Source organism: Cannabis sativa, chromosome 4 (assembly GCF_029168945.1).
Source record: "Cannabis sativa cultivar Pink pepper isolate KNU-18-1 chromosome 4, ASM2916894v1, whole genome shotgun sequence".
Classification (NCBI taxonomy): Eukaryota; Viridiplantae; Streptophyta; class Magnoliopsida; order Rosales; family Cannabaceae; genus Cannabis; species Cannabis sativa.
The window spans coordinates 68,305,647-68,315,354 of NC_083604.1; the positions used below are offsets into that span (position 1 = coordinate 68,305,647).

Consider the following 9,708-nt stretch of genomic DNA (forward strand, 5'->3'; position numbering starts at 1 on the left):
CTGGCAAATTCCCCGTCGCGACGGGAATAGGCAGCAACACCAATTTTGGTTTTTCTTCTCGATTCTTTCACCGTTTTTCCTCAATTCTTGTACATACTTTCTTTAAATGCCCGAGGACCTGAAACAAAAGAATCAAGCGTAATATAGCCCTAAAACTAGAAACAAAGAGTGAAAACTAACCGAAATACGACCCGAATATTAGACTAATTTTAGCCTAACAAATTCCCCCAAACTAGATTCTTACTCGCCCTCGAGTAAGATAAATGCTACTAACTACTAACTACGCTATCAGATAATCATAACACTACTGCTTCATGTGTTGTTCTCTTCTATTGCGCAAACTAGAATTTCAATTCTACCAACTCTAACAATTAATTTAAATGCTCAGATTATAACACTATGTACAACTGCAAAAATTTATTCAAATGTGAAACATTGTTATAAAAGTTTTACTCTTTCCAACAGTTCCACAACCCGATAACTCATAAGCTTGCATGCTTACCTTTCTCCACTAATGTTGACAGTATTCTTTGGAATCATTAGGTCTTTTCAAGGCTTTAGGTAGTATGGCTCAGATATTCAGGGATAGGCAAAAGACAATTTTGGCTCAAGATATCATAAGCACACAAACAGAACCCACAAGCTTCTTACTTTTCTTTTTTCTAAGATCCCATAATATTCCCAAATTTACCAAGATTGATAGAAGACGTCTCTATTATTTTTCAACATCACTGAAAAAAAAATTCTCTTTTTTTTTTTCACACATATTTTTACTTTTTATTGTGTTTTTTTTTCATCATATTCCATTTTTTTTCAGTGACATTGAATTACACAATTTTTTTTTTCTTCTCAATCTTACAAGTTTTTCTCCCTCTCACTATTTCCTCACACTAAATGTTTCTCCTCCCCCAAACTAATTATGTAGCTTATGATATCATGGATAAAATGGTGAAGAAAAATTAATAGTGTGGTTGCAATTTTTTTTTTTAAATCGATGGGTGAAAAACATAGCAGGTTTAGGCTCAAAAGGTTAACTAGGGATACATCTTATTAGGTAGGCTTGAAAGGCTCAAACTATCCAACAAATGCCTAAGTCATATTCCAATTGAACACTATCAAGGATTTCGTCTCAAAAGAATAAACATGCAAGTTCTAAGCTATCCTGTCAATCTTACCACAACCCATCGTAAAACAATTATAACAATTTTCACAACTTGAATATTTGCAGATTAACACAGGTTCCTAAGCATCCAAACTAATCCAAAGAGTTAACAGAATTAAGCACACAGTTATTTTACAATTTCAGAACACATCACACTAATCAGCAGTATACAACTATCGTCAAGCTTATTGCCATTCCTTAACTAAAACAGAAAAAACTAAAACAGAAAATTAAAATGCAGAAATTAAAGTGCAGAATTTAAAAATTTTTAAGTTTCTCCCCCCAAACTAAATATGACATTGTCCCCAATGTGCTATTATACTCAAGGTGAGAAGGACTTACCTGAACCCCCATCAGAAGGGGTTGGGCGGACCCTTTTCATCCAAAAGAGCCCTCGTACTAAATGAAGAAAATTTACCACCAATCGTGTTGATTTCAGAGTTTCGCACAAGAGTAAGCTCACCTTCAGAACTACCACACATCAATCTTTTCCAATGACGCCGAATCGTTCGAAGTCGCTCTTTAGGCTTTGCTTTCTTCTTATCAGCTTTAACAAAAGAACCCTTCACCATCTCAATCTTGCAACAGGTAGGAATGTCGGTTGGGGCAAAAACATTAAAATTGACCTCTTCATCTTGCACTCTCAACTTTAACTCTCCCTTTTGAACATCTATTAATGCTCGGCCTGTGGCTAAGAATGGTCTTCCCAAAATAATGGGAATAGTTGAATCTTCCTCCATATCAAGAATTAGGAAATCAGCAGGGAAGATAAACTTACCAACCTTCACCAGTACATCTTCAATTATCCCACGAGGATGAGTCAAAGAACGATCCGCTAGTTGTAAAGTCACTGTTGTGGGCTTTGCTTTTCCCAATCCTAGCCTTTTGAAGACAGACAAGGGCATTAGATTAATGCTTGCTCCCAGATCACATAGAGCTTTAGTTTCCACCGAACCCCCTATAGAGCATGGAATATTGAAACTACCCGGATCTTTAAGCTTGGGCGGTAGTTTCTTTTGCAAAATGGCGCTACACTCCTCAGTTAATGCCACCGTTTCATAGTCCTCCAATTTTCTCTTCTTAGACAATATCTCCTTCATGAACTTCACATAACGGGGCATTTGTTCCAAGGCTTCGGCAAAAGGAATGTTGATGTGTAATCTTTTGAAGACCTCTAGAAATTTTGTGAACTGCTTGTCTAGATTGGTCTTTCGAAGTCTTTGAGGATAGGGTATTTTCACATGATGACCAATATTGATTGGTGGAGACTGTTGTGGTGGTGCTGGACTATCAGTAATCTTCTTATCTGATGATGCTTGAGTTGGTGCTGTTTGATCTTTAATCTCTTCATCCACTGGTTGTATCATCTCAGGCCCATCATATTTCTTTCCACTCCTTAAGGAAATTGCTTTACATTGTTCTCTTTCTTTTGCATCATTAGTGCTAGGCGAATTTCCTTGAGCTTGTTTTTCCACTTGAGTAGCCAATTGTTCCATTTGAGTTTCTAGAGTTTTAATAGAGGCTCTAGTTTCCATCATGAATTGGAGCAATAAATCAGCTTGGATAGTGGAGCCTCCACTAGAACTTTGTTGTTGCAGCTGTTGTTGGTTTTGTTGGGCCGGTTTCTCCGCCGGTAGAACCCCTGTTGGTTGTGCCCATAATTATTGTTTTGGGAATAGTTTCCAATGGCTTTTGCTTGATCCATTGGCAAATCATCCACATCTGCCTGACACTCAGAAAAGTGATGGGGACCTCCACATATCTCACAAACCACTTGAGCTTGTTTGGCTTGCACTGCGATCAGCTTTGTTAGGGCCTCAACCTGAGCTGTCAGCTTTGTAATGGCATCAACCTCTAACACACCAGCTACCTTCTTAGATTGACTCCTTTCAGTTGGCCACTGCTGGTTGTTTAGAGCCATCTCCTCCAATAGATCATACGCCTCATTAGCACTCTTTCTCATAAAGGCTCCGCCAGCTGCTGCATCTATTAGAGTTCTAGTGTTACCAACCAACCCGTTATAGAAATTATGAACCAGCATCCACTTCTCAATACCATGATGAGGACACTTTCTGATTAAGTCCTTGAACCTCTCCCAAGACTCATAGAGAGACTCATTCTCTTGTTGACAGAAATTGTTGATCTCTCCTCGCAGCTTAGCAGACTTTGCTGGGGGAAAGAACTTAGACAGAAATTTAGTTGCTAAGTCTGTCCATGTTGCTATGGAATTTGGTGGCAAGGAGATTAACCAACTCTTGGCTCTTTCTCTAAGTGAGAATGGAAACAGTCTCAAACGAATGGCATCATCACTAACTCCATTGACTTTAAAAGTCTCACAAAGTTCCATGAAGTTCGAGAGATGCAGATTAGGATCTTCAGAAGGGAGGCCACCAAACTGAACTGAAGACTGCACCATTTGAAGTATGGCAGGTTTGATCTCGAAGTTGTTTGCATCCACTGCCGGTGGCCTAATACATGACTGCACTCCCGTCAGAGTAGGGAGAATGTAATCTCTCAAGCTACGGCCATTAGCTTGGTCTTCCACGGCACCACCATTATTGCCGTTATTACCCCCATTGTTCCCAACATTATTGTTCACATTGGCAGCCATGATTTCTGAGGTTTCAGCAGTTGCTGAAACTCTTTCTTGCCTTTTGTTCTTTCGGTTTCTCCTACAAGTTTTCTCGATTTCAGGATCAACTGGTAATATGACTGCTTGTCCTTGACGGCGCATACACTTAGGATTCCTGAAATAAATCAAGAAAATATTGCAAGAAAAAGGTTAGAAAATCAGCAAGAGAAAAATATACCAAAGTAGAAGTTAGTATAATTTTGGGTAATATTAATCTTTATACAATTCCCCGGCAACGGCGCCAAAAACTTATTACGAAAATTATTAATTACTACGCAAGTGCACGCAATCAAGTAGTATACTCACGCAAGTGAGGTCGAACCACAGGGAATTGGATTAATTACTACTAAACTATACTTATAATTCTATTTGGCAAATCAAAAGTATTTATGATTGAAAAAGGAAGAAAGAAATTCAAGAAACTTAAAGAAATAAGTGAATATTAATCAAGATGAGAGAATAGGGAGACGAATCCTGTTGTTAAGTTACCAATGTTAATGTTTAAATGCTATCCTTCTCTTGAAGTGAATGACAGATTATGAATTAACCTAGCTCTTTTCAGATCTTCTAGGTTCTAAATCTCATGCTCTCTAATTAATCTCTTAATTAAACTAACATGAAATCAGCATTAAGCAATAATCTAAATGTCACAAAGGCTATGTAAATACTTTCGTTTCACATCAAAACCTAGACTATCCAATTTTAGCATTCTCAATTCTCACTTTTCAGATTTCGAATTGAGATCATAAAACATGTAAAAGGTGATCAATCTTGCACATGGAAATTAAACACAAATATGAATAGTATTCACAATCAAGATGGAGGAATGACAATTAATCATTAACTAGGAAAAACTTAAACAACATTCATCATTCTCCCTAAATAGGAGTTTAGTTCAAAACATCCATAATCAAATCCATAATTAACATTGAAATAGAAAAGAACATAGAAAAATTAAAGAGAAGAGAAAGAACTAGTTGAAGCAATTGATCCGGGTCGCCACAAGCCGCTCTTCTAGCCTCCTCCTTTGTTTCTAGGGTTCCAATTCTGAATAATCCCTAATTTTCACGAACCCTCACTATTTAAACCAATTCTCATCTTTAAAATTCGTGAAATTACGAAACTGCCCAAAAATCCCGTCACTGGGGTCCCCGTCGCGACTGGCAAAGCCCCCGTCGCGACGGGAGTTCAGCATCGAATTTTTGAAACTTTCTGTCGATTCCGTCGCGGCGGCAAATTCCCCGTCGCGACGGGAATAGGCAGCAACACCAATTTTGGTTTTTCTTCTCGATTCTTTCACCGTTTTTCCTCAATTCTTGTACATACTTTCTTTAAATGCCCGAGGACCTGAAACAAAAGAATCAAGCGTAATATAGCCCTAAAACTAGAAACAAAGAGTGAAAACTAACCGAAATACGACCCGAATATTAGACTAATTTTAGCCTAACAAATTCCCCCAAACTAGATTCTTACTCGCCCTCGAGTAAGATAAATGCTACTAACTACTAACTACGCTATCAGATAATCATAACACTACTGCTTCATGTGTTGTTCTCTTCTATTGCGCAAACTAGAATTTCAATTCTACCAACTCTAACAATTAATTTAAATGCTCAGATTATAACACTATGTACAACTGCAAAAATTTATTCAAATGTGAAACATTGTTATAAAAGTTTTACTCTTTCCAACAGTTCCACAACCCGATAACTCATAAGCTTGCATGCTTACCTTTCTCCACTAATGTTGACAGTATTCTTTGGAATCATTAGGTCTTTTCAAGGCTTTAGGTAGTATGGCTCAGATATTCAGGGATAGGCAAAAGACAATTTTGGCTCAAGATATCATAAGCACACAAACAGAACCCACAAGCTTCTTACTTTTCTTTTTTCTAAGATCCCATAATATTCCCAAATTTACCAAGATTGATAGAAGAGGTCTCTATTATTTTTCAACATCACTGAAAAAAAAATTCTCTTTTTTTTTCACACATATTTTTACTTTTTATTGTGTTTTTTTTTCATCATATTCCATTTTTTTTCAGTGACATTGAATTACACAATTTTTTTTTTCTTCTCAATCTTACAAGTTTTTCTCCCTCTCACTATTTCCTCACACTAAATGTTTCTCCTCCCCCAAACTAATTATGTAGCTTATGATATCATGGATAAAATGGTGAAGAAAAATTAATAGTGTGGTTGCAATTTTTTTTTTTAAATCGATGGGTGAAAAACATAGCAGGTTTAGGCTCAAAAGGTTAACTAGGGATACATCTTATTAGGTAGGCTTGAAAGGCTCAAACTATCCAACAAATGCCTAAGTCATATTCCAATTGAACACTATCAAGGATTTCGTCTCAAAAGAATAAACATGCAAGTTCTAAGCTATCCTGTCAATCTTACCACAACCCATCGTAAAACAATTATAACAATTTTCACAACTTGAATATTTGCAGATTAACACAGGTTCCTAAGCATCCAAACTAATCCAAAGAGTTAACAGAATTAAGCACACAGTTATTTTACAATTTCAGAACACATCACACTAATCAGCAGTATACAACTATCGTCAAGCTTATTGCCATTCCTTAACTAAAACAGAAAAAACTAAAACAGAAAATTAAAATGCAGAAATTAAAGTGCAGAATTTAAAAATTTTTAAGTTTCTCCCCCCAAACTAAATATGACATTGTCCCCAATGTGCTATTATACTCAAGGTGAGAAGGACTTACCTGAACCCCCATCAGAAGGGGTTGGGCGGACCCTTTTCATCCAAAAGAGCCCTCGTACTAAATGAAGAAAATTTACCACCAATCGTGTTGATTTCAGAGTTTCGCACAAGAGTAAGCTCACCTTCAGAACTACCACACATCAATCTTTTCCAATGACGCCGAATCGTTCGAAGTCGCTCTTTAGGCTTTGCTTTCTTCTTATCAGCTTTAACAAAAGAACCCTTCACCATCTCAATCTTGCAACAGGTAGGAATGTCGGTTGGGGCAAAAACATTAAAATTGACCTCTTCATCTTACACTCTCAACTTTAACTCTCCCTTTTGAACATCTATTAATGCTCGGCCTGTGGCTAAGAATGGTCTTCCCAAAATAATGGGAATAGTTGAATCTTCCTCCATATCAAGAATTAGGAAATCAGCAGGGAAGATAAACTTACCAACCTTCACCAGTACATCTTCAATTATCCCACGAGGATGAGTCAAAGAACGATCCGCTAGTTGTAAAGTCACTGTTGTGGGCTTTGCTTTTCCCAATCCTAGCCTTTTGAAGATAGACAAGGGCATTAGATTAATGCTTGCTCCCAGATCACATAGAGCTTTACTTTTCACCGAACCCCCTATAGAGCATGGAATATTGAAACCATACGGATCTTTAAGCTTGGGCGGTAGTTTCTTTTGCAAAATGGCGCTACACTCCTCAGTTAATGCCACTGTTTCATAGTCCTCCAATTTTCTCTTCTTAGACAATATCTCCTTCATGAACTTCACATAACGGGGCATTTGTTCCAAGGCTTCGGCAAAAGGAATGTTGATGTGTAATCTTTTGAAGACCTCTAGAAATTTTGTGAACTGCTTGTCTAGATTGGTCTTTCGAAGTCTTTGAGGATAGGGTATTTTCACATGATGACCAATATTGATTGGTGGAGACTGTTGTGGTGGTGCTGGACTATCAGTAATCTTCTTATCTGATGATGCTTGAGTTGGTGCTGTTTGATCTTTAATCTCTTCATCCACTGGTTGTATCATCTCAGGCCCATCATATTTCTTTCCACTCCTTAAGGAAATTGCTTTACATTGTTCTCTTTCTTTTGCATCATTAGTGCTAGGCGAATTTCCTTGAGCTTGTTTTTCCACTTGAGTAGCCAATTGTTCCATTTGAGTTTCTAGAGTTTTAATAGAGGCTCTAGTTTCCATCATGAATTGGAGCAATAAATCAGCTTGGATAGTGGAGCCTCCACTAGAACTTTGTTGTTGTGCAAATTTGTTGTTGGTTTTGTTGGGGCCGGTTTCTCTTGGTAGAACCCTGTTGGTTGTGCCCATAATTATTGTTTTGGGAATAGTTTCCAATGGCTTTTGCTTGATCCATTGGCAAATCATCCACATACGCGACAACTCGAAAAGTGATGGGGACCTCCACATATCTCACAAACCACTTGAGCTTGTTTGGCTTGCACTGCGATCAGCTTTGTTAGGGCCTCAACCTGAGCTGTCAGCTTTGTAATGGCATCAACCTCTAACACACCAGCTATCTTCTTAGATTGACTCCTTTCAGTTGGCCACTGCTGGTTGTTTAGAGCCATCTCCTCCAATAGATCATACGCCTCATTAGCACTCTTTCTCATAAAGGCTCCGCCAGCTGCTGCATCTATTAGAGTTCTAGTGTTACCAACCAACCCGTTATAGAAATTATGAACCAGCATCCACTTCTCAATACCATGATGAGGACACTTTCTGATTAAGTCCTTGAACCTCTCCCAAGACTCATAGAGAGACTCATTCTCTTGTTGACAGAAATTGTTGATCTCTCCTCGCAGCTTAGCAGACTTTGCTGGGGGAAAGAACTTAGACAGAAATTTAGTTGCTAAGTCTGTCCATGTTGCTATGGAATTTGGTGGCAAGGAGATTAACCAACTCTTGGCTCTTTCTCTAAGTGAGAATGGAAACAGTCTCAAACGAATGTCATCATCACTAACTCCATTGACTTTAAAAGTCTCACAAAGTTCCATGAAGTTCGAGAGATGCAGATTAGGATCTTCAGAAGGGAGGCCACCAAACTGAACTGAAGACTGCACCATTTGAAGTATGGCAGGTTTGATCTCGAAGTTGTTTGCATCCACTGCCGGTGGCCTAATACATGACTGCACTCCCGTCAGAGTAGGGAGAATGTAATCTTTCAAGCTACGACCATTAGCTTGGTCTTCCACGGCACCACCATTATTGCCGTTATTACCCCCATTGTTCCCAACATTATTGTTCACATTGGCAGCCATGATTTCTGAGGTTTCAGCAGTTGCTGAAACTCTTTCTTGCCTTTTGTTCTTTCGGTTTCTCCTACAAGTTTTCTCGATTTCAGGATCAACTGGTAATATGACTGCTTGTCCTTGACGGCGCATACACTTAGGATTCCTGAAATAAATCAAGAAAATATTGCAAGAAAAAGGTTAGAAAATCAGCAAGAGAAAAATATACCAAAGTAGAAGTTAGTATAATTTTGGGTAATATTAATCTTTATACAATTCCCCGGCAACGGCGCCAAAAACTTATTACGAAAATTATTAATTACTACGCAAGTGCACGCAATCAAGTAGTATACTCACGCAAGTGAGGTCGAACCACAGGGAATTGGATTAATTACTACTAAACTATACTTATAATTCTATTTGGCAAATCAAAAGTATTTATGATTGAAAAAGGAAGAAAGAAATTCAAGAAACTTAAAGAAATAAGTGAATATTAATCAAGATGAGAGAATAGGGAGACGAATCCTGTTGTTAAGTTACCAATGTTAATGTTTAAATGCTATCCTTCTCTTGAAGTGAATGATGATTATGAATTAACCTAGCTCTTTTCAGATCTTCTAGGTTCTAAATCTCATGCTCTCTAATTAATCTCTTAATTAAACTAACATGAAATCAGCATTAAGCAATAATCTAAATGTCACAAAGGCTATGTAAATACTTTCGTTTCACATCAAAACCTAGACTATCCAATTTTAGCATTCTCAATTCTCACTTTTCAGATTTCGAATTGAGATCATAAAACATGTAAAAGGTGATCAATCTTGCACATGGAAATTAAACACAAATATGAATAGTATTCACAATCAAGATGGAGGAATGACAATTAATCATTAACTAGGAAAAACTTAAACAACATTCATCATTCTCCCTAAATAGGAGTTTAG

The 9,708-nt window shown here is 37.6% G+C and overlaps 2 non-coding genes across 2 annotated transcripts; both read left to right on the forward strand.

Annotated features, from left to right (window-relative positions):
• Nucleotides 1-3,213: 3,213 nt before the first annotated feature.
• LOC115715372 (small nucleolar RNA R71) lies at nt 3,214-3,320 on the forward strand. The gene has a single exon (XR_009687646.1). It is a non-coding gene; the product is annotated as a small nucleolar RNA R71 (small nucleolar RNA).
• Nucleotides 3,321-8,234: 4,914 nt separating this feature from the next.
• On the forward strand, nt 8,235-8,341 carry LOC133037557 (small nucleolar RNA R71). Its single transcript, XR_009687647.1, has one exon. It is a non-coding gene; the product is annotated as a small nucleolar RNA R71 (small nucleolar RNA).
• The last annotated feature ends 1,367 nt before the right edge of the window (nt 8,342-9,708 follow it).